Below are 26,376 nucleotides of genomic sequence, written 5' to 3'. Positions count from 1 at the left end.
TGCATTATTGGAAAAATCCATTCCCTTTCCAAACTTTATTAACTTTTCTAGTGTATAAATTCTCAACTGAAAAATATAAAATCCTAAATTTAACTTGCATCTATGAATCTCATTCCACAAAGATAGTAATAGCAATGTGTGAAAAATATGTTTTCCCTTATATAATATACTTTATTATAATTATAATTATACTTCTAAATAATTTTTTTTTTCATATAAATATATTCTATTATATAAATAATTGATTTATTATTACAATTTTTCTTTTCAGTTAAAAAAAAAAACCTATCCGCGTCTCCTTACACCTTTTGGGGAGATTGCTAGTTTTATTCTTCAATATAACAAGGGGAAATACATGAGCTATAGGAGCAGTTGGTGCGATCGTGGCCGGGGAGGTTAAAAAGAAAAGAGAATTATCATGGGGTTTAGGAACATATATGAACAACAAAGAAAAAGCATTAGCAACACTTTAAGGACTAAGAATTTTGAGCACACTAACCAAGGGAAAGATTACCTCCATAGGAAAGTAGAATTTTCATTAGGTTTAAGAAAAGCTATCAACAAAAAAGCAGAAGCATTAGCAACATTTAATTGCTAAGATTTCTAGGCACACTAAAACCCAGGAAATATTACCTCCATAGGAGAGTCATATCTTATCTTCTTAATACTGGAAAAACAAGCTTTGATACACTTAGAAACTATTTAGTGACCTACAAGTCCCACAAACCCATAACACAGAAGCACAAAAGTGGATGCCGCAACGAATATGGAATTAACATTGGATATGGTAGAACTGAGGGTTCTAGAAGAAGATTGGACAAATGTTCTATAGTCAACCCTAAATCAAAGATGCATGAAATTCCCCAAGAAGTTGGAGACTGGGACCCAAACATTGCAGCATTAATACCTCAGTAATTGCAAAAAAACACCTTTTTATACTCTAATGGTGTGGCAAATGAGAAGCAGGGAGTAGGAGGATCAAGAGGTGTCAATATGACCCAACAGGTAAAAAAAGCAAAAAAAATGTCATGTGATTTGATAACAGTTACCAACAACAAAGCTGAAGAAGTAGCAGTGCTTACACGGTTAAAAATTCCAAAATAATTGGGTATGGGATAACTGAGGGTCTTGAAGAATATTTGAGGTCCATAGGTAACCATCACATATCCTTGTTAAGAGAAATAAGAAACAACAGAGAAAGGATTGGATGGACACTTCCCTCATGTCAATACTAATCCAAGGATGCTAAAATAAGATCGATAGAGAAATAGACGCAGAGGAAAGAAATCAATATGGATAGAGGACACACACCCAAATGTCACATTAGCTTATGGAAAAAGATGGAAAAGAAAGTGAGATGATTAGATAGATAACTAACAACAAGGGCCTAGAAAGCATGTAAGACCTAAACAATGAAGAGAAGACTGAAATAGGTAGGATAGTCAGTCATGGGAAATAAGGAAATTACTTCCTATCCTTTCATGAGATTCCTAAGATTCCCAAGAAAAACACTCACAGAGGTAGCATGGTCAATAGAAACATCCTCAACTATTATTAGCCTCAAGAATATCTCAGAGTCTCCCAAGTACTCTAAAATGAGTAACAACTACCCCAATTGATCAGTTATGGACAGAGAAGTTGGGTGGGTGCGATATGACATCTCAGAATGCAAAGAGAAGATTGGAAAACTAAAGGAAACTAATACAATTTTATCCAGGTCAATGGGGTACCTGATGGAGAAGGTGAGCACAGTAGAAATTGTGTAGAAAATCAACATCTATTCACAAGGTGAGTAGCAAAAAATTAAGATAGTCGCAACAAAGGAGAAATTGAGTTATTGAGGAGTTGAATCAATCCTTGATATACCGTATTAGCAAGATCAAAGAGGGCCATGATAACCCCACACATAATACATAGAGTAGAGTTAATATCATATGGAAAAGCCGCCAACCAAGAAATCATGGTTGCTAATCATTAGACAAAGCAACAAGCCAGTCAATTCTAACATATAAGTTATTTTCTATATTAGAAAATGTTGGGATTTTGTATAAATCTCTGCCTTGACTTTGTCTATATATTCATTCACAAGAATGGTAGTAAAGTAGAAATGAGTTACAACTCCCATATTGTAGTTCACAGTAAGAACTTGTCTACTTTAAATATTCTGAATCTAGTTCAGTATATTATTCCTTATGAGCATAAGCAATAATACAACCTACGGGTATAAGCCCTGGGGGGAGGTGGGCTACCTACATTGTTTTTCGTACTGTGAATACAACACTTGTCACTGTTAAAAAAATATTATAATATTGAGTTAGCATCCATTCATGATGCATGCCATGATCAAAATAACTAAAAATGGCTACAAGGCACATCAATTATTCTCAAAGAATAAGATACAAAGTCTTTGTAGTTGTATACCTGAAGACCCACTCCAGTAAATAAAGCACGTCTTACTTCTTTGGACTTGAACAAGTCTAGGTATGCTATATTTCCAATAGAATCCCTCCCATTAAGGTCCTTTTCAATAGTAGATGATAGTTGTTCGATTGCACTCCCCAGATAGTCAGGATCATTTATCTTTTATAAAACAACAACACCCTCAACTTGATTTTTTTGTGTTGAAAGAAAACATGAATAACTTGCAGGTCCATTCTAAACAAATGTGTTTACATTTGATTAAAAACATAAATTGTATGCACATTAAGTAAACCTTCATAAAGAGCCAATGTGGAGTTCTCGTGAGAACAACATCAATACAAGTTGTAAGATGGTTGGTAACCCTGTTGCACCTAGAATCCACTACCTATTGGCATTATGATACAGGTGTTGTCCTTGATGGAAACTCACTCAAATGAAATATCACAGTACAACAGTTTAACAAGAAAGAATTATAGATCAGACTACACAGAATGAAGAAGGAGAGGTATAAGCAGGTTCACCTTGACCAAGCTACGTATACAGGCAGGTTCACTGTATACAAGTCGCGTATACATACACATGCACTTTCACAGAAGAAAAAGCATGTATATGTTGGAATACTAAACTTTTGGTCCATGGTATTTGGTCCAAGGTATTTTGACCCATGGTATTGGTCAAAGGTATTTGGACCGCGGTATTGACCCTAGGTATTTGGTCCAACGTATTGGTCTTAAGTGGTTTTGGTCCATGGTATTGAGAAAGGCCTAAAACTATAAAAGGAGGAGAAGATCATTAGGTGAAGGAGTGCAAGTATCGAATATCTGATGAAGTGTGAGATCTAGTATGCAGGTTATTGTGTGATGGCGCATTGTTGGATCTGAACTAAGGATGAACCTGGTGAGGGATTAGATCTAATGATGGATCGAGATCTTAAGGCATAAAATGAACTATCATTATGTGGTTTTGCTCATGTATATTCTAGATCTGAATATTGACGCATATATTATTCTATAAATGTTATGATCTGGGTATAACTGAAGTCTAGTATAGTTGTAAAATTATGAATTAACATTTACAGATGTATACGCTGGTTGGCTTTGACAAAAGTGCATACACACGCTAGTTAGGCACAGGGAAGTAGCACATACCTTATGAAGAATGTTTCAGTTGTTTCTGTTCGCTGTTACAAAGATCTAGGTTCTATTCTGGTGACAATATTCTGAATGATCAGATTCAGGAGTTATAGTGATTGGTTTATGTACTTGATGATTGTATTACAACTATGATGTTGTTTATGGGTCCAGTATGAAAATTGGATGAAACGTGTCCTTCATATTATGATGTTGTGTTCCAGGAGTATCTAGTCTAAAAATTTATGAAACATGGTCCGTGGTAGAAGAGTGAAGTTTCCTGTAGGGTGGCACCTATGTACTAGTAAACATATTAGCTAGTACAAGAGCTAGGGGGTTGTAGCTCCCTTCCAGTAGTAGCTGGAAAACAAGAGAAGGTTGTAGCCTTCTGTAGGTAGAAGCTTGTGTACTGGTATATGTCTGCACCAGTACAAAATTGTAAGAAGATTTTTCTTATTATTAAAAGAAGATAGAGACGACAGCAGCAGGTGATTTTTACGCACATTGGGTTTCCACCTTGTATCTTGGTGTTTATGTGTGATTCTTATGTGTAATGCTTTATTCTGCCTTTACTGCACTGTATAATTAATATTTGACATACTAGTTGAAGTTCAATGCATGATAAATTGGGTAAATCAAAAGTTATCTACATATACACCGGTTTCTTTAAGAACAGTCGCGTGTACACGTTGGTTCACTTAGCTAAAGTAGCGTATACAAATCTGATTATGGAAATGAAATGTTATTGATTTACAAATACTGATTCACCCCACCTATCAGTATTATTTCCAACACTGCCATGTCCCTGACACGTAATCTAACACGACATTCACTAATAGAATATGGAAGGCTCATATTATCTTGGCTTCTGTAATGTATGAAAAAAAATTCATGTCTAAAAGTGTTTCATTTCTTGGTACTGAATCCTTTGCTTCTAAAATTGTTGCATTGTTAGAGTTCAGATAGAGTGACCCTCTTAAAGTAAAAACAACCGAATAAGAAAGTGATTGAATTTCCTTTCTAGATAGTACATTTGTTGGTTTTGATTCATTATTCTTGGGTATACTACTATGATGTTCATGTTTAAATATTGGTTGATTTGTTGCCCTTTTATTACGTACATAAAATATCATGTAAGCCTTTTGATTGAATACTAATTTTTCACTTACTTGATATACCTGCAATCCATATTCACTAGATTAGTAGTGTTATTTCTAAACCTTATGCTTCAACCCAAATACAAAGTTTTTTTTAGCCTCAAATGTTTCATTTAAAATCTAAAGCAAATTCCAAATTATCTTGACATAGTTTTGATCCAACGTTTTTTAATAACTAGAAATTGCATTGGAAATTTGCAACATGTCACAAAATAATAGTTATGATGGGGAGACTCCTCAAAAAAGAAAAGAGGATAAGAACAAGTTTAACATAAAAATTTCTTTCAAAGGGAAGTGGAATAGAAAAATTGCATACCCGATTATCATTTAGAGAATAAAAGATGCTACTGGATGTACGAATGAAGCATTAGTAATGGCCAAAATTTGAGCTTGGGCCAGCATGCACCAAAACACCATAGAGGGTATATTTCCAATCCCCTTCCTAGAAGTGACAAAAAAGAAAAAATATGAAAGTTGGGTTATTAAAATTTATATGTAAGTAAAATAAATGCACACACAGTGCAGTTATTGACTTACATATGGACCACTCACAAAAGGTTTCATATCTAGTGCAAGCCCAAGCTCCACTTTCTTATTAATTTTTTCCCAAAATCCTCCTAGGGTGAAGCATTTCATATGAATGGCAAGGATGTATGGAGACTTATCCACTATTAGTTGTATTGGAAATTGAATGTTTACTTCACATCGTTCACATTGATAAACTTTCTCTCATCCATCTAGCTGCTCAACTGCAAAGTATTGGGAAATTGCCTTCAACAATCAGTCTGCCTATAGAATCTATAAATTAAAATCTAGGAAATGATCATATTTACTAGAAACATATGAACATTATGTTAACTTGACCTGCATATCCATGTAACCAGAGATGAAAAACTATTAACCGAAATATTGGAAGCATTCATGCAAGTTGTATTTCCACCCATAAACTGGTAATATTATTGGTCATCAAAGCTAGGCTCGTATACTTCCCTCATGGAAATCCACAAACCTTACCTGATTTCTAAGATGACCACTAAAAATTTTGTGTACAAGGCTTTTTGCATAGGCACCTAGAGATTCACTAGTTATCCCCAGAGGCAGACAACAATTATGCATGGACTCCATCGTATTTACCATATATTCATGAGCATCTTCGTGTCTTGAAATGAAAATATTACGATATATGCCTCATACCAAGTCAAGAATCAAAGTGTCTGACAAAAACTAGATATTCATTCTAAAAAAAAGAAAGAGCTAACTAGGAGAAAAGTGGTTCAAAATTAGACATACTGATGGCGAAAGTGCAGGCGTTAGAGACAATCTCCCTAATCTGTCAGCAAGTTCTTCTATGCTTTGATCAATTTCCCTTGTTTCTGGATTGAGCGCATCAGTCATTAAACTGATATTTCATTTCTAAAAAAATCCCAATATCATGCTTTACTAACTAATCATGGCTTTCGGTGAAGTCTTAAAAACAATATCCCTTTTGAAGGACTTTACATATACAATATGTATATCCACGTTATCTATAGGCCACGCAACATATATATGTCTACGTTATATATATACCCACGGAATGTTCTTTACCTCCTCTTGCACCGGCGACGGTTATGGACTGGAATTTACAATGGACAAAGGCTCTTATATTATGGACCGAGGCCTATATACATATACCTCTGCTCGCTATATCGTTTAAGGTCGATATATATATAAGTCGCATTATATACCTCCGCCCTTAATGTTTGGTTTCGGCTGATGTATATACAAATCGGCGATCGCTTAACAATGGTCTTATTCTCCCCGAATAAATGGACCCGATACACTTATATGTCGCTTTTAATATGTCGCCAGTTCCGCTTTTCGCCGGTCAGTGAAATTATCAACTTCCCCGCCTCCGAATCGACGGACTCAGCGATATATACATGTCGCAGTTTATATTAATTCGCTTCCGATTTCAGGACTCGTCCCTGTTGTGCCAAGGCTCCCTTCGGACCGAATCGAAAGGCTTCGTAACAGTCCCAAAGGATCTCCGACGCCGATATAATCTCAGAATTGCGATGGTAAAGACTCACAGTGGTAAAGTTTTTAATGCGTTACAGCCACTTATGGGAAATTTGCAAGAATGCTTAGAATAAACAGAACATATGCGCAATTGTAAAATCAAGACCTGTATAACCATAAAACTAAAGGGAACTTGACTTCAATGATTAATATAAAGTATAGGCAGCGTGAGGAAATAAGAACCATTCAACATTATTAAAGCGCCACGTGATACTCTGCACATGATTATACAGAGTCGTTTAACAAGAGACATCGAGAGAACAATTTTTTTTTCAAATTAATGCTATGGCACTCGCCCCTCTCCTCTGTCTGATGAGAGCTTTGCTGCCTCTTTATTTATAGCTAACGATAGGCCCTCTTAGTCCTTATTTGATACAAAGAAAAGCATGCTTTACAGGATGATTTAAAGCTTGAAAAGCTCTGCTACAAATAGCATGAGTTATTGCTGGAATTTATTCTATTTTTAATTAAGAAAGCATAGAAATTGCAGGCTAAAGGACCCCACTCCCTTGCGTGTAATTTTTTTTTTGGATTTTTGGAATAATTTGGAAGATTTTTCCCCTCTGAGTCACATGCTCCCGCATCAGGCTCCTGAGGACAAAATTCTTCATGGGCTCCTGTCCATGAGCTCATCTACAGATTTGCCCAATTTCTGTAAAATGTCTTCTGTAACCCAAGTAGCTTCCGCAATCACTGTCCCTTCCATTTCACCAGATACTGGAAATACTCTCCTGCCCTTGTCTTCTTATACGCTTTCTTCTCCAGAATTCTTTCTGGCTGCAAATTCTTGGCTGTGGGTAACTGTTTTACCCAGTCAATCTCCGGAGTCTCTTGATCCTGTGCTGTATCATCTGCAGCTTCATTCTCATACTTGTACAGGTCTGAAACATTAAAAATTGGTGATATTCCCACACCAGGTGGTAATTCAATCTCATAAGCATTTGCAGAGAATTTCCTCAGTACCCTGCATGGTCCAATTTTCTTGGATTTTAACTTATTATATGCTCCCTTTGGAAATCTCTCCTTTCTGAGGTGTGCAAAAACCAAGTCTCCAACTTCAAAGTTCATTTCTCTTCTCCTCATGTCTGCTCTGGTTTTATATTGAATGTTGTTGTCCTGTAGCTGCTGTTTCACCTACTCATGTATCGCCCGCATTCTTGAAGCAAAGTCTTCACCTTCTGCACTTCTCATTTCTTCTTTTCCCAGATTCCTTAATTCAGATATTCCTCTTGGGTGCATTCCATAAACAATATGGAATGGGCTCTGTCCTGTGCTTCTGTTTGGTGAGTCATTATATGCATATTCAACTTGTGGTAACACTTGATCCCATTGCTTTGGATGTTCTGCAGTAAAGCTCCTCAAAAGATTGCCTAAACTTCTATTCACAACTTCAGTCTGTCCATCAGTTTGTGGATGATAGGCAGAACTGAAATTTAATTTAGTTCCCAGCCTCTTCCATAGTGTTCTCCAAAAATGTCCAACGAACTTTGAATCCCTGTCTGAAACAATACTTTTGGGCAATCCATGTAATCTTACAATTTCTTTAAAAAACAAGTTAGCAATATGAGAAGCATCACTAGTTTTATAACATGGAATAAAGTGTGCCATTTTTGAAAATCTGTCTACTACCACAAAAATTGAATCATAGCCTCTTTGAGTTTTTGGCAATCCTAGCACAAAATCCATACTTACCATATCCCAAGGCCTATCTGGAATTGGCAATGGAATATACAACCCTGTGTTCTGGCTCCTTCCTTTTGCATACTGGAAGACTTTACAATTTCTTACATACTTCTCTACTTCAGATTTCATTTTCGGCCAGAAGTAAAATCTGTTGAGCTGTTCAAAGGTCTTCTCTCTACCAAAATGTCCTGCAAGTCCTCCACTATGCTTCTCTTTGATTAAATTCTCTCTCATTGAACAGTTGGGTATGCACAGCTGATTTTTCTTAAATAACAGTCCATCTTGTATAAAATAATCCAACCACTTGCTCCTGTCCGCCAAAACAGGATTCTTACAAGCCTCAAATGCCTCCTTAAAATCTGAATCGGTCTCATATAATTCCTTAAGAAAATCAAAACCCAACACTTGGATTTGACTTTCTTGCAGCAATACACTTCTCCTACTTAAGGCATCTGCGACTTTGTTTGACTGTCCAGTTATATGTTTCAACACAAAATGAAAGCCTTGAAGATATTCTACCCATTTAGCATGTCTCTAGATGAGTTTGGGCTGCTGCATTATAAACTGCAATGCATGGTTGTCTGAATAAAGAATAAATTCTTTCGACATTAAATAATGCCTCCACTTCTTTAGTGCCTGCACAACTGCGTAAAACTCCTTATCATAAGAAGAATACTTCCTTTTTGCATCATTTAGCTTTTCACTGAAATAAGCTATTGGTCTATCTTCCTGGCTTAAAACTCCTCCAATTGCTTCTGCGCTGGCATCACACTTAACTTGAAAAGTTTTGTCAAAATCAGGGAGAACCAAAACAGGCTTTTCAATTATTTTCTTCTTTAACAGCTGAAAATTTATCTCTGCTTCAGCAGTCCACTTAAATGGTTGTTTATCTTTCTTTATGGTCTCAATAATAGGTGCATTGATCTTACTAAAATTCTTAATGAATTTTCTGTAAAAACTAGCAAGACCATGAAAACTCCTTACCTCAAAAATACTCTTGGGTGAAGGCCACTCCACAATTGCTTTGATCTTTTCTGGATCCATCTTCAATCCTTCAGCTGAGATAACAAATCCCAAGTACACCAGTTCCTCTTTCATAAATAAACACTTCTTCAGATTCAACAATAATTTTTCTTGCTGCAGCTTCTGTAGAACATAATTTAAATGCCTCAAGTGTTCCTCCTTGGATCTGTTATAGACTAATATATCATCCAGATATACAATTACAAATTTACCAATGAATTCCTTAAGAACTTCATTCATAAGCCTCATGAATGTACCTGGTGCATTGGAAAGCCCAAAAGGCATCACTCTCCATTCATATAATCCTTCACTGTTCTTAAAAGCAGTTTTCCATTCATCCCCTTCTCTTATCCTTATCTGATGATAGCCACTTTTGAGATCTAACTTTGAGAAATATTTTGCTCCAGATAAGCAATCCATTAAATCTTCAATTCTGGGTAATGGAAATCTGTACTTGATTGTAATCTTATTGATGGCTCTTGAATCTGTACACATTCTCCAGCCTCCATCTTTCTTCGGGCTCAGCACTGTTGGCACTGCACAAGGACTCAGGCTTTCTTTGATCAACCCCTTGTCAAGCAATTCTTGCACCTGCTTCTTAACTTCTTCATTTTCTGCAGGAGTCATTCTATATGCTGCTTTGTTAGGTAGACTTGCTCCAGGAATCAAGTCTATATGATGACTGATTTTTCGAATTGGCGGTAATTCATTAGGCAAGTCATCAACAATAATATCATAATAATTCTCCAGCATTTCTTGAATTTCAATGGGTAGTTCAGAAATTTTAGTAGAAGTCAATATTACCTTGGGCTTGCAAATTACAGCAAAATTTACCTCATTTTCTTCAATCTGCTTCAAGTATTCCTTCACTCCAAGTAACAGGGTTTTTGGATCAGTCTTCTGTCCCGGTACATCTTCTTCTTGCAAAGGCAGCAATGTATGATTAAAACCATCCTTTCCAAACTTGTAGGTGTTTATCTTCCCGTCATGTATGGCTCCTCTGTCATATTGCCAAGGTCTTCCAAGCAATATGTGACACACATCCATTGGCATCACATCACAAACAATTTTATCTTTGTACTTGCCCACTTGAAATTCCACTTCACACTGTTCACTTACCAACAGTTGATGTCCCTTTTGTAACCATGACACCTTATAAGGTGTTGGGTGCTTCATTGTCTTCAGCTTCAATTTCTCCACTACTTCTGTAGAGACCAAATTATCAGTGCTGCCACTATCAATGATCATCTGGCAACATTTTCCTTGGACTTTGCACACTGTCTTGAATAAAGTTTTTCTTTATGGTGGTTCAGTAGCCACCTCCTTCATTGGCTTAAGTAATACCTTATTAACCACCAGAGATTCTCCTCTTTCTAGTTTGTTTTCTTCTTCTACTACCGTTGTCGCTGGTGCTTCTTCTTCAGCTGGAGCAACAATTGCATTCCTCTGTTTTATGTCTTCATTCTCTGGGCACTCAAAAGCTCTATGTCCCAGCGTGTTACATCTGTAACATCTTATTTCTCTGCCTCTTCCTCTGCCTCCTCTTCCTCTGGAAAAACTCCCTCTGCCTCTTGCATCACCTTCCCTGGGTGCATGCTGGGTTAAGCTACTACTAGCTCCATCTCTAGGTGATGTAGATCTTCCTCTACCACCTTGACTTCCTTTTCCTCTGAAAGTCCCTCTCCCTTTGGCAGACTGCTTCCTTATGAGCTTTTCCTCAGCTTTCAGCGCTATCTGATAAGCTTCCTCTACTGTTTTAGGAGACAATAGACTTATCTCATCCTGAATGTCCATCCTGAGGCCATTCATATATCTAGCCACCTTCTCATCTGTGTCTTGGGCTTCTCCAGCTCTTATGCTTACTTTATAAAACTCTTCTGTATATTCTTTTACTGTTAAAGCTCTCTGTCTAAGATTTTGCATTTGTCTAAACAATGTTTGCTGATAATTACTTGGCAAAAACTTACCTCTTAACTTTGCTACCATTCGGCTCCAGTTCTTGATTGGCTGCTTACCAAGTCTCTTCCTTTCTGCCTGCACACCATCCCACCAGAGTGCTGCATGGCCTTTTAACTTGGTGACAGCAAACTTTACTTTCTTCTCATCCTCTGTTTCCTCGTAATCGAAGAATTTCTCCATGCTGTTAATCCAGTCGATCAATTCTTCTGGATTCAGTCCTCCTTGATATATCGGTACTAATTGGTTCCATGGCCTAGCTGTGGATTTCAACACTGACTGAAAGAATCTCATCTCAGGAGTAACCTGTACAGCTTCCTCCTCTTCAGCAGCTTCAATTTCGGGCTCACTGACATCTCCATCATCTATATTTCTATCTGAAGTTAATGCATCCACTCTAGCTCACAGCTCTTCTACTGTTTCCATTAGTTCAGCATTTGCTGCAGATCGGCCTCTTCCACCACGCCCTTGTCCTCTTCCAACTCTGAAAGCCATTCTTCTTATGCTCCTGAGATTCAATTCAATGTCAGTTGATGGCTCTGATACCACTAATGATGGCGAAGGTGCAGGCGTTAGAGACAATCTCCCTAATCTGTCAGCAAGTTCTTCTATGTTTTGATCAATTTCCCTTTCTTCTGGATTGAGCGCATCAGTCATTAAACTGATATTTCATTTCTAAAAAAATCCCAATATCATGCTTTACTAACTAACCGTGGCTTTCGGTGAAGTCTTAAAAGCGATATCCCTTTTGAAGGACTTTACATATACAATATGTATATCCACGTTATCTATAGGCCACGCAACATATATATGTCTACGTTATATATATACCCACGGAATGTTCTTACCTCCTCTTGCACCGGCGACGGTTATGGACTGGAATTTACAATGGACAAAGGCTCTTATATTATGGACCGAGGCCTATATACATATACCTCTGCTCGCTATATTGTTTAAGGTCGATATATATATAAGTCGCATTATATACCTCCGCCCTTAATGTTTGGTTTCGGCCGATGTATATACAAATCGGCGATCGCTTAACAATGGTCTTATTCTCCCCGAATAAATGGACCCGATACACTTATATGTCGCTTTTAATATGTCGCCAGTTCCGCTTTTCGCCGGTCAGTGCAATTATCAACTTCCCCGCCTCCGAATCGATGGACTCAGCGATATATACATGTCGCAGTTTATATTAATTCGCTTCCGATTTCAGGACTCGTCCCTGTTGTGCCAAGGCTCCCTTCGGACCAAGTCGAAAGGCTTCGTAACAGTCCCAAAGGATCTCCGACGTCGATATAATCTCAGAATTGCGATGGTAAAGACTCACAGTGGTAAAGTTTTTAATGTGTTACAGCCACTTATGGGAAATTTGCAAGAATCCTTAGTATAAACAGAACATATGCGCAATTGTAAAATCAAGAACTGTATAACCATAAAACGAAAGGGAACTTGACTTCAATGAATAATATAAAGTATAGGCAGCGTGAGGAAATAAGAGCCATTCAACATTATTAAAGCACCACGCGATACTCTGCACATGATTATACAGAGTCGTTTAACAAGAGACATCGAGAGAACAAATTTTTTTTCAAATTAATGCTATGGCACTCGCCCCTCTCCCCTGTCTGATGAGAGCTTTGCTGCCTCTTTATTTATAGCTAAGGATAGGCCCTCTCAGTCCTTATCTGATACAAAGAAAAGCATGCTTTACAGGATGATTTAAAGCTTGAAAAGCTCTGCTACAAATAGCATGAGTTATTCCTGGAATTTATTCTATTTTTAATTAAGAAAGCATAGAAATTGTAGGCTAAAGGACCCCACTCCCTTGCGTGTAAATTTTTTTTTTGGATTTTTGGAATAATTTGGAAGATTTTTCCCCTCTGAGTCACATGCTCCCGCATCACATACTAACTTATGTTTTCCGAAAAAATGTTCTATCAAAATTCAAGATCCAACACAAGTTCTTCACCGTATGAGAAGGTGTCAAAATATTGCCACTTGAAGCCAAAGTGTTCATGACATGGTTTTTATTGCACACATTGCATTGAATCCAAATGCACGACCTTCATATTTGAAAAAATATAACATTAGTAACAGTAATATGGAATAACAACAAAGAAAACAGAGTTATTAATGTAGAAAAAAATGAACATAGCATAAAAAATAGTCCCATAGGGCTGTAATTGAGTTGACAATTAAAATTATTGGTAACTAGAATGCATGGAGTGCTATTAAAACTAAATTGAAATCTAACATACCATTCCTAGGAATAATATTATTCTTCTATAACATCCAACACTCAACATATACGGTCAAACATAATTTTGGAGCAATAGTTCATTTCGAACCTAGCTTGATGGATCAACCGAATATGCCATCCAAAGAGGATATCAAGATTAAGCAACCAAATATACCTCTTTGGAACATAATTGACAAGCATTGAGATAGGTATATGCATTCCCTTACATGTTTCCTGATACTCTTTAAACCCATAATAAGTTTGTTGTAAGATCGAGTTTAATGAGGATGGGAGCTCAAAGATGTTAAATAACAAGAAAGCTTGGCCATCGATAACCTCAATGACATTAAAAGAAAGAAATCAAGAATACATTAAGAAATGGAAGATCTCATAATTATCCAATCTTATAATACCCTTTAAACACCTCCCTTTTTTGAATCATGAATATCAGGGTCAAGGTATCTATACATTCTTCGACGTCAAACTCCATGTTAGAGCCAAACACTATTGTTGCTTCACACTCCTACAAATTTGAGCACTAGAGGTGGAAATACACTCTTTTTTCTCCCCACACAACTTCATTTCCAACCTAGCTTGATGTATCAACTGAACAGACCATCAAAAGAAGATATCAAGATGAAGCAACCAAATATACCTCTTCGGGGCATAATTGACAAGCATTGAGATAAGTAGATTCATTCCCTTACATGTTTCCTAATACTCCTTAAACCCAGATTAATTTTTTGATAAGATCAAGTTTAATGAGGATGAGAGGCTAATAGATTACTTAAGACATGTAATGAAAGGTGCTTATTTGAATAAGAAAGTTGAAATTGCATCATTTGTCTAACTAAAAGATTATAGAGCCTCGAAAAATTATTTCCCTATGTCAGTGCTATAAAAAAAGGAAATAATATGTTACCAAGTAGCTTACATGAATGATCAATTCATTAAATTTCTTTATTTTGTTTATTTTATTCAATTGTTTTATCTTTTTATCACCTTCCAAATTAAGTCTTCGAACACTCGCCACTTGCTAAGTCTTTGGTGGAAAAAATTCAAAAATTTTCCACTTGAATCTTAAACTAGATCTTTAGACATTTTTCATTTAAATATAAACCACACTTGCAGTGATACAAGTCACCAATGCAATTGGCAAATATTTGTTAAAATGCATTCCAAGAATTGCAACCAATTGCCTTGATAGAGGGAAACACTTTTGTTTAATAAACATAAATTCCATCACTAAAGCTTCAACATGATGTATATTTCAAAATTGAAGAAAAATGTTACAAAATAAGGTTGTAAACCCTTTCTTCTAAGGTGAATGCCACTTGACAATGACATTTACAAATTACAATAAGGACTCAGAGACCAAAAAGGTGGATAGCAAGGTTATTGTGATGCCTAGGAAATGACACTTCCGTGTGATATTAATATTTAAATATTGATATCATAATGTTTTCTCTTTTGTTCAAAATCTCAAATATGCTTCACTATAAGATGCTTCAGAATTTCCATCAAGTTCCAATCTCATTTCAGGTGAGTGATAACATTTGGTTGCAGCTAAACAAACAACATTTCAAGGGTTAATAACACTACAAACCAAATTGTTTCCCTATCAACCATATACGATATTGCATCCTATCAATACTAATGCCTACCATTTATATTTTCCTCAGTTGAGTTTCCATGATGTTATTAATGTCCAAAATCTAGAATAGTATGAGACTCCTCTTTTGGGGGATGACATGTAAGTTTTTCAAGTCTCCATCCTACATATAAGAATACAAACTTATAGCCACCATTTGCTGAAGGATACTTTGTTGGATGTGTACACTCGTTCCAGCAATCAGCAACACCATCATCCATATTTTGTTTGGCTTCAACATCAATTCCCCACTCAGGCCAAATGGTTTACACAATCAACTTTTTAGGCATACTTCCCACAACTAATGTAGGATGCGGGGGCACTTTATATGATAAAAAGGGAGACATTTTAAGATGCATATAACTAGGATAGTGTGGCATGCCAGCTTTGGAATGATCAGTGCTATGTACTATTGGGAACCTCCAGTTCAGCTACCCAAGAAACCTTAGCCAACATGTCACTCCACTTAGGGTCATAGAGATTGAATGGTTCAAATATATGATTGAAAGCTAAGAACCTAGATAAGAAATCCACCAACCCTCACTGAAATTGACTCATTTATAAACCCTAAACCCTAAGTTGAATTAACCCATCTATAAACTTTAAACCCTAATCATAAGATGAAATAAAATGAGATACAATGTTACTTACAACTAGGAGTAGTGAGCTTGAGTGTCCTCATGAACATCTACATTTTCCACTAGCTAATGAATAGAAAGTGAAGCATTGTAGGGTTTGACTACTGTATCTGAGACCTTGGGAGAAGAAAATACACAGAATGTGAGAATACGAGCATTATCCTTTCTCACAAGACTTTTATTTTTCCCTTCTAGCATTATCGTCCCTCCATTCTAGCAACAATCATGTCTATAGAGTCATCTATTTCCTTCGCATGAATTATTGCCTTCCCATGCAACCAGTGTAGTAGTTTCGTTCAATAAATTTGCAAGATTTTTCCACCAAAGAAAAGGGTTCTCATTGCAATGACTCCTAGTGAAACACCACTATTCAAAATTTTTATTGTTATCATACACTTTCAAAATACTTTTCCTTCCTTTAACATTTGATATGTCCATAGATACTGCATAAAAAATATGGATTTCATTATGGGCATTAAATTAAAAAACCACCTAGTTGTAAATAAATTGCAAGTTACCTTTTATAAATTGTTAAAATACCTGTCGATCAAAATATCTCAAGCACAACAAAGCAACATCAAGTATATTAGCCCTGTTGGTTGCATCAATGATAATGATACTAGTGTTCCCTTCAAATCCATCCATTTCAGTAAGAAGTTAATTGAGGGTTTGTTCGAGCTCATCATTTCCTCCACCTATTTTAGTTCCTCTTTTACTAACAACCGCATCAATTTCATCCACGAAAAGAATGCAAGGGGCATTTTCCTTGGACTTTTTAAACATGGTACACATCATAGATGCTCCAATATCAGCAAAGTTCTCAAAGGGTGACTCCAGTATTTGATTCCATCTTTAATTTTTCCTTATATTTACCAAAGGAAAGGGGAAATCCAATACCTCTAGGTCATGCGATTCCTCCTGAAGATCTCCTCGATAAGAAGAAAAATTCTCCAACAAGGATGAGAGGAAACGATAAATATCTAATTAAATTCAGTAGGGATAAGACTGAGTCCTCCTGAGCATTGTGTGTTGCAAAATATATATTCTTCCCTCTAAATTTCTATAGAAGATCTTGGCAAAAATCCAAAGCCAAATAACATGGAAAAGAAAACAGAAAAACACCTGAACTGATCTCATTCAGACATTAGAAACCAACATATTGAAGATCCAAACACTCGTCATGATAAAATACTCTTTTTAGACAAACCACCAACAACAAAAAAATAAAAAGCATCCATTATCTTGCAAGAATGTAAGGCATCCTCACATACCTTAACATGTACATAAAAAATATAGATTCAAATATGGGTAATAGATTTAAAAACCACCAAATTGCATAATAATGCAGGCGAGATTTTAAAAATTGTTAAAATACCTATCGATCAAAACATCTCAGGTGCAACAAAGTAGTATCAAGTATATCAACCCTATTGGTTGTATCAATCACTATGATACCATTGTTCCCTTCAAATCCATCAATTTAGGTAAGAAGTTGATTCCATGTTTGTTCTGACTCATCATTTCGTCCACCTATTCTAGTTCCTCTCTACTTGCTAATTGCATAAATTTCATCCATGAAAATAATGCAAGGAGCATTTTCCTTTCCATTTTTGAACATGTCACTATGCTCCAATCCCAAGAAATATCTCATCCCAACAGGTGACACCATAATTTGGTTCCATTTGTAATTATTTATTCGATATCATTTTTGAGAAAACAACTTTTATATAGCTCTAAGCTGCACTAATGTTCAACCAGGGCTATGTGTCCGATTATGTTTATTGACAAATCATGTGTCCAATTTTGGAAATTAATTTTTCACATAGAAGCTAAAGAACATCACGTATGGTTTTGAATCGTCCTTTATATCTACTTTGGTGTCAGCTCGAGAAAACAAAATTTATATCTTCTTAAGTTACACCAATTCTCTACCGAAGCTAGGGGTACCATTATATTTATTCACAAATCTTGCCTCTAATCTTGAAAAATAGTATAACTCAACAAAACATTATTCAAATTGGACATTTCCCATGAGAAATAATATTCAAATTGGACACTGTCCATGAAAAGGAAAGGTTGACCTATAGCTGTAATGTGAAGAAGAAGTTGATGCTAACAAGTTTAACTATTGTAATGTGTTGTAATGTGAAGAAGAAGTTGATGCTGACAAGTTTAATTGTTTTGAATAGTAAACTAAATATCAAAAATACTTTTAAAAAAGAAAAAAGAAAAAAAAATGTCCAAAATATAAGACTTTTTTATGATGTTTTACATCATACTGAAACAAACAAAAATTGATTTTTTTTAATAGTTTCCTATACAACGTAAGAAAATAAGAACATATAATCAAGCACTAATTTACAAAAAAGGATTTCAAAATTTGAAGCAAAGTTGTATATTTTTTTAGGCTTCCATTTATGAAACAATGTTTCCCAAAAATTCTCACCTCCTAATAAAGAAGAAGGAACTGGAAAATGAATTTCACAGCTTAGTGTAGTCATTATATTTAAATTATTTGTCTAATAGGTTCGAATGTGAAATTGTTTCATAGGCAATGCAATCTTTTCATATTATCGTCGACTCCATTACAATCTTTGTACTAGCCATTGCATATGTTACTGAGACATGAGGCTGCAGAAGGAAACTTGGTAGCTTTAAAGCTCGACAAGCATAGAACCAGCTTAAGGCTATGGTTTCTCTATGGGGTATGTTAACAACAAGATGTTCAGAGATGTGGCATTTGTCCTTTTCCTTTGTTGTTTGAAAAAGTAGAACTACCTTCTTCTATTCTGAGGGAATTTTATTGCACAAAGATTGTGGAATACTATGCATAGTTGTTATAGACCTAAGCATGAAGAAAGAGAAACATGATATGGAAAATGGCATAATGATACATTATTTGACCAACAAAATTGGAGAGATGCATACTCCTAACTCGACATGGCAGGAAAAATGTTGATTGCTTGACATATAAGAAAATAGTTAATTGCACATCATGAACTTCACAGAGTGTTGCTTGTTACATCCACTCATTGTTGAACTAGGAGAAACATAAGTGTTAGTACATAAAACTAAGGAAGCAACATTAAGGTAGCATAGAAAAGGGTAGACGAAAACATGGTTCAAATGTTGGACAAACATCATGGGTGTGAATTTTTTTTTGGATGTTAGACAGATGTCTAGGGCGTAATGTTGGACATATGGCATTGGTGTAACAAAAGAGTAGATGAAGACTTGCAATGAGAAAATTCAAAATGGAAAGTTTATCAACGTAAACATAAGATACAAATATTATAAAGTCTAATGCATACATAATGTAAATGACACCAAGAATTTTAAGTGGCATAATATTATTGTGGTGTAGTATGTAGAGGTAGGAATTGGGTGAACAACAGGGGACAAAGTAGACTTAAGGACATTACCTGTTACTTATATCTATGATTAGAACATAAACATGGGTACACAATGAATGAGCTTAAAATAATGGAACTTTAATTGTGTATATGAAACTAGGAGAGTTCATTGTAAAGGTGTTCAGTGTCAACATAATACTCATATATACAAAGAATGATCTTAAAGTAATGTAACTTTAATTTTGTATATGAAACTAGGGGAGTTCATTTTAAAGGTTTTAAGTGTCAACATAATACTCATAAATTTAGAGAAGGAATATGATTAGTATTCCAATTACATCATGAAGAGATATGTCAAAATGAAGAGAAATTGTTGTTAAACTATATTTATGCCAGTGGGAAAAAAAATAGTGTGAAAAATGAGGTACGTTCACTTGTAAGTTTAGATTTTGAAGTGACACAATTAAAATGGCTAACATAAAAAATGAGTTTGATTATTGTAGTATGTGTTATGTAGTAGTATTTTTGTTCCTAGACTAAATTAGTCATTCACGTTAGTCATTTTTAGTTGTATTATTTATTATCTAGTCCTACATTTAAATTTGGGACTAAATTAGTCAATTATGTTGGTCATTTTTAGTCTGTTCACTTAATATTACTCATTTTTGGTAGTATTTCACTATGAAAAGCTGCAGTGACTAACGTTTTTAGTCACCTAGTCACTAATTTCTCATTTTCTACTAATACTGCCATCAACACATAACTGTCAGTTCTTAAATAAACATAGATATACATTGGTTACATTACCTATTTGTGCCAAGCACGTTTCTTGCAACTTAAGACATCCTCGCCATCTCTCAAGGGACTCCAATTCCCTTGACAAATCTAGTTGTAACTAGAGACTAGCTAATATACCTCTCAAATACAAGTTCATGAATCTAACACATATCCACATAATGCCAGACAAGATTAAGGTTAAGAATACTTCCTGTATGAAAATCACTCATTCATTTGGAATTAGGGCTTCAAAAAATAGCCAAAACAATTCTTGGCCAATCTTTGACCTTTTCCTTGGTGAAATTCAGTGTTACTATACACTGTCACATCACCCAATTGTTAGTTATATAAACACATCAATTATTACCTTGTCATGCTAATACCAAGTTTGTTTCCTACAATTGCTTACACATGTCAACCACATGTTCCAAATATAAAAATATTAATTTCAAATGAACCTTTACCAAGACTAACAATCATTTCATAATCCATAGTCAACTCATAGTCATTAGACATAATGCTACAACTGTCACCTATTACAATGAAGTACATATCAAATGTCTCAACACATATGTGTTAGTACAATCATCTTTAAACAAGATCATTTTAACACATACTCATATCATGCAATTAATAAAACATTCAAGCAACGTGCAAACATACCATGTTAAATAAATAAACTAGACGACATAATAGACACCAAAAGCTCAAACACAAAATAGATGACATAATCAAACAATGAAGCACCAAGTAAACAACACAAGAAAGATTGTACCTTAATGTATCTCAGGGGAGGCTATCTTGTCTACACAATCAATCTAGATTAGCATGATATAACTTCATCACATATCAACACAAAAATATGTAAGGTCATGATATCCATAATAGTCACTAGATAACATGTTCACATCATAAACTCATAAACAGTTGTCACTTATGCATAACAATCACATATGTATGATCAATCTAGATTAGTACAACATAATGTCATAAATAAGTTGACTTAAACCTAAATGTCATAACCCTAACCATATGCATAGAAGAGTCCAATTTAGCGTGATACTTATAACATCAACATCTTAATGTAATAACCCTAATCATCAAGTTACTAGCATATAAAAAGAACAGGTTATATATCATGCTCATTAACAACATATAACCTAATCATCAAGCTAACTATCATATAACAACAACAAGTTAACCTATAACATACTCATCGACAACATATAACATAATCATCAAGTTATCTAACATAAAAAAACAAGCGAAATGCATACAACCATAGGTTACTACCACTCATGACTATCTGACACATGTGCATATGAGTACACTAATCAACTAGCATCTATCATGCATGTAATAAAAAAACGAATAGACATGTACATAAACCTAATGCATATAACCCTAATGCATATAAAAATCTATTAACTATCATACCTGCATGCCCAACATCCAAACCTATATGATGACATGCTCTTGCCTCAAGGTTCAATGTTGCAACCTCACTTTTATGATCTACATCTCCGACTTTATCTCAGTCAAAACATCAACAACATAACAACCAACAACATCATGATGACCTAATTGCATACAATGACCTCACAATGCATGTCTGAACTATCATACATGCATAACAAATGCATATATAACCATACACTCATGATGAAACATCCCGCAACAATGCCCTCAACCTTCATATGACGACATCACTACAACCATGACCAACACCATATAAATGAAACACGTACATGGACTACAAGCATAAGAAACACATAAAATTGACATCAATGCATGTCCAACACACCGACAATCCATTCCGAGGGGTGAACCATGTTGTGATATGTCTCTGAGGTATCATATATGACCCAAAGACAATGCAATCGACTTTGATACCACTCTCTAACACCCTCCTCCCATATCTACCCAAGTAATCGACCAACCAAGGTAATCATGTGACAAGAGGATAATATGATATGATTCAAACTCCTAGGTATGCTTCAAGAAGTGGAATTGATGGAAACCCATCAAACCTACCTTCCACATCATCAAAAGCACTCTGAAGAGGCATCCCAACCATAGAGGTATCATGCCCCTAGGTCACATTTTTTTTTTAAGCTATTAAACCTCTGGACGCTCCCATGCTATGGGCGTGCCAATGTTTAGAGAGATATGGATGCTCCCACAAGCCCACATGCCTGTGTCCATGGACTATTTCCAGCATACCTATGTTAGAGTTTGCAGGATTTAAGGCACTTTTCAAGCCTAGAGTTTCGACCACTACCCAAAACTTGCTGTGACTTCCAGAATCCATTAAACACATGATGACAAGACTAATAAACCAAAAGTAACTCGAGATAAGCCTGACCATCCCCAACCATGACTCACATTCTTTTAAACACTTGGCATCAATGCAATCTACAAGTCTAGGATAGAAGCCAGAGCATGAATGTTATGCAACCAGCTCACAAAATAGAAGAAAAGATAGATCAATGACTTGAAAATCAACCTCCTCGAGGGGGAAACCTCCTCTTTTTTTTCTAAGTAAAGGCTAATTCTATTAATAAAAGGAAAATATAGTTACATGGAGGTCAAGACCTCAGAGGAAGTCGAAGCTATCCAACAGAACTGACAAACTATCCCCAGGTTGAGATAACCAGATACAAAAGACCCAGAAGCCATACATGCAAAAACACTGGCCATAATGGTAAACAACAGTACAGGTCAAAGGAGAGCTGTAGCCATACTTCCTGTGTTGCCCGGATAACCATATGCAAAATTGAAAGACGAAAGGCCTGATAAACTTGCCGAGCCAAGACCTGATAAAAAACATATTGACAGAAGTTCTGATAAACTTACCGAGACAAGACCTGATACAAAACACATTAACAAAAGCCAAAATAACACAACACATTGGATAAAAGAACCAGAAGGGAAACTGCGACATCAGATGAGGCCCCGAAGGCATCAAGCATGTTTCAGAGGGTCCCGAGCATCCTTCTCCACCCAGCAAGGAATGCCCATCCATGAGTCATCAACATTGTCCTCAGTACCTATACCGTTGCCACCTGGAGGAGATGCCAAGCGCTGATTGCCATCAGGGGGGTTCGTCGAATTAACAGAAGCCGAGATATCCTGAGTATTGTCTTCGGGAGGCTTGAGGACATCAGGGACACTCCCCTCAACCTACAACTCACCACAATTAAACATAATGCCCACATCTTCTCCCTGGAGCTCGCTATCATCCTGAGACTGCGAAGTTGAGGTATGCATAGAGACACTAGGCCAAGCTTCTTCCTCAGCCAAAATTACAGTGATGCTGGCCGAGAGAACCGGTCTATTGAGACGACTATGGAATTTGAAGCGGGTGGTTTGGAACGAATTGTGCGGGAAAGGCTTTCCATTATCAGAGGATGGGGAAGCCGAAGCCAGAGGGATAATATTCTGGGGAGCAGGCTGAGAACGCCCATGGTTTCCACTGCTGCCTCCACGGCGAGAGCAACCACGACGACGCACCATTGTCAAGGGAACGAAGTAACCTGAAGGAGATGAAGAGCAAGGCCAGACAGAGCAGGTTCGAAGGTAAGAAATCCAAATAAAGGTCTTACACCAGACATGCAACCAAGCTACCAGTGCGATACGAGGATGCAGGGACAGAGACAAAATGATGAAGGGAGACCCAATGGGAATGACAGATGATACAACCAACGAAGCCATAAATAAAATAACCTGCGAAGAGTCTCGAACAGGGAGCGCATTCAATTCTGAATGCTTGATGATCTGCAGGTACCATATACAATACATTTTCATCCGCGGGAGGATTTTGGAGGCTGTGCGAATTTGCCAGCTGCAGGTCCAGATGCCGGCTTTACATAAACCTTCATTGATTATAACATTAAAGCACCCACATCTGGGTGAGGGGGAAACCTCCTTTACATTACACAAATAAAAAAATTCTTGGATGATACAAATGGCAAGACCTCCTTTATATGTATAGGAGTCTAAGGGGTCACAATATAATCAGAGCCGACATAAAAATAATAATGTAAGGGCACAACAATAATAATAGTGAGATTATATGGGGACAACATGGGCACAAAAATAACAATAAGGGGCTAGAATGAAAATAATAAGAAGGGAATACACTAGTATTACAGGGACCTAACATGCCCCTCTCCTTCAAAAAAGTGTTGTCCTCAATGCTTGAGTAGTTTTGGATGCTTCTGTATAAAATTCTCATCCTCCCATGTGGAATATTCAATGGGTAAGTTCTTCCACTTTATGAAATACTCTAAAATTCATCAATTTTGTAGTATTGAGTTCTTGTTTCAGTGATTTCTGTTATGCTCCTATATTAATACGTGTCATATATCATGATTGACTTGATGAGCTATGTAATATGTTCATACCTTTACTTGTTGCAAAGGTTTCCCGTATTGTCAAAAAATCAAAAAAATTTAAAAATGTAAAGAGGGTATACCCTAAAAGAAAAATCAAAGGGTGAAAAGAATAATATGGTTAAAAAAAGTGAAAGAAAATGAACGCCATCAAAAGAAAGACCAAGGAAAGTGTGCAAGTCTAAATGCCACTACTTTTTACTCTTATGCAATAAACAATTGTGTGCATCTTGTTAATTTATGTCACAATTTATGAACAGTCAAACAACTTAAGCTTGGCTCGTTCATATTTGAATTTTATGTTTTAGAGATAGAGAATAAAATCTGACCAAACTATTTAAACTTGGCAGATAAGTAGATAGGTAGAGTGAATAAAAGGAGCTCAACAGTTTAATATGAGCCCTTGGATGTAATAAGGCTAGATTTAGATAGATTTCCACATGTAAAATAAAAGAAAGTGTGATAAGAGTTTGCCAGTCTAAGTGCACCCAAATAAAGAAGAAAAAATGTTAGGTTAAAGTAGGTAGGGTAGGTAGATGATGTTGCAGAATTACATGTGATAGATAATGACTCTAAATGTGTTAATTTTTACTTTCATCACATGTGCAAGGTAGAAATTACACTGGAAGCATTTCAAGCAAGGCAAGGTAAAATAATTAACTCCCCTTCTCATCTTTCTCTAAATTTTCACTAATTCCCCCTAAGTACTAAGGCATTTTTTAAAATTAGAGGGGTTCAGAGCATTTCTCTAACTTCTGGAGGGACCGGACCCTTGGCCCAATAATTTAAAAGCCTAAGCACTTAAAATCATCCATAAGTCATTCATTTACTTTTATAAGTGTTTTCCTAAGTAAAATCCTATTTTACTTAGGAAAATTACACAATACCCCATAAAAACCCTTTTTCATTCAAGCCTAAGTTAAATACACAATTCTAATTTTTTTTACTTGGTGCTTTTCATTACATTACCATATTAATTTATAACTTATTTTATATAAATCCCTTATAAAATTACCCACGCCCGTATTATATTATTATACAAAATCCCGAAAAATTACATATCCCGCCCCGATGGTTAAATATAACCGTAAATCAAACAATAAAATGGGATTAATTAACTAATCTGTAGTTAATTAAGAGCCCAACTCTGCCACCATTTAATGAGGATTAATTATGTCATTTGGAAAAATTAATAACTCTAATAACCAATCACATCACCCCCAATACGATTAAATCCTTTAATTTATATCGGGCCCACCCTCCTCTAACCTTCTGCCACTTCACCTCCCCATCGACCGTCCAATCATGTCCTCCAGATCTGACGACCTTAATGAATATCGCGCACCCCTTTGTGACCGTGCGTTAGCGTGCGATCACTAAGTGGTTTTCTCCCCGTACCTCCGCCATGCGTCACACATCCTGTGGAATCGCTCGCTCCCAGCTAGTTACCGCCCATCCCCAAAAGTGGTGCGATACGAAACCACTTACCACTTTCCTGCATACGACAAAAATGTCACTTCATTCCCTGCTGGTGTCATCCGCCCAAAACCCAAAAACCCCCGCTAACCCCTGAATTTGTAAATAAAACAGAAAAAATATCGTTTTCATCATTTTGTACCGTAAACCTGTGCTCCCATGCAAAGAATGTTGAGGTCAACTGCCCAAGGTTTTCAACTACCAACTTGCTCAAAAAACTTGCAGCTAACGCAACCCAAAACCTATTAGCCACTACTAGCACCTTTTATTTCACTAGTCATCCCCTAAACACAGGTATTTATCCAAATTCCCAATAAAACCCTGCAAGTTCTCGTTTTCCACTATAATTTGACAGAAAAATCCCAAATTCATTGCAATTTAGTCTTTGTTTTCATTATATAAGTTCCCAGA

General features: G+C 36.1%; 1 pseudogene; it reads right to left on the bottom strand.

Moving 5' to 3' along the window:
- LOC149153045 (putative inositol transporter 2) overlaps nt 1-25,896 on the bottom strand; it is a 39,265-nt pseudogene extending 13,369 nt beyond the window's left edge.
- Nucleotides 25,897-26,376: the final 480 nt, after the last annotated feature.

Source organism: Pinus tabuliformis, chromosome 9, assembly GCF_031772625.1.
Source record: "Pinus tabuliformis cultivar Carrire ecotype Pingquan chromosome 9, CPIR1, whole genome shotgun sequence".
In the NCBI taxonomy this organism is placed as follows: Eukaryota; Viridiplantae; Streptophyta; class Pinopsida; order Pinales; family Pinaceae; genus Pinus; species Pinus tabuliformis.
Note: the sequence above shows the minus strand (reverse complement) of the source record. Positions and strands in the feature narration are given on the sequence as shown.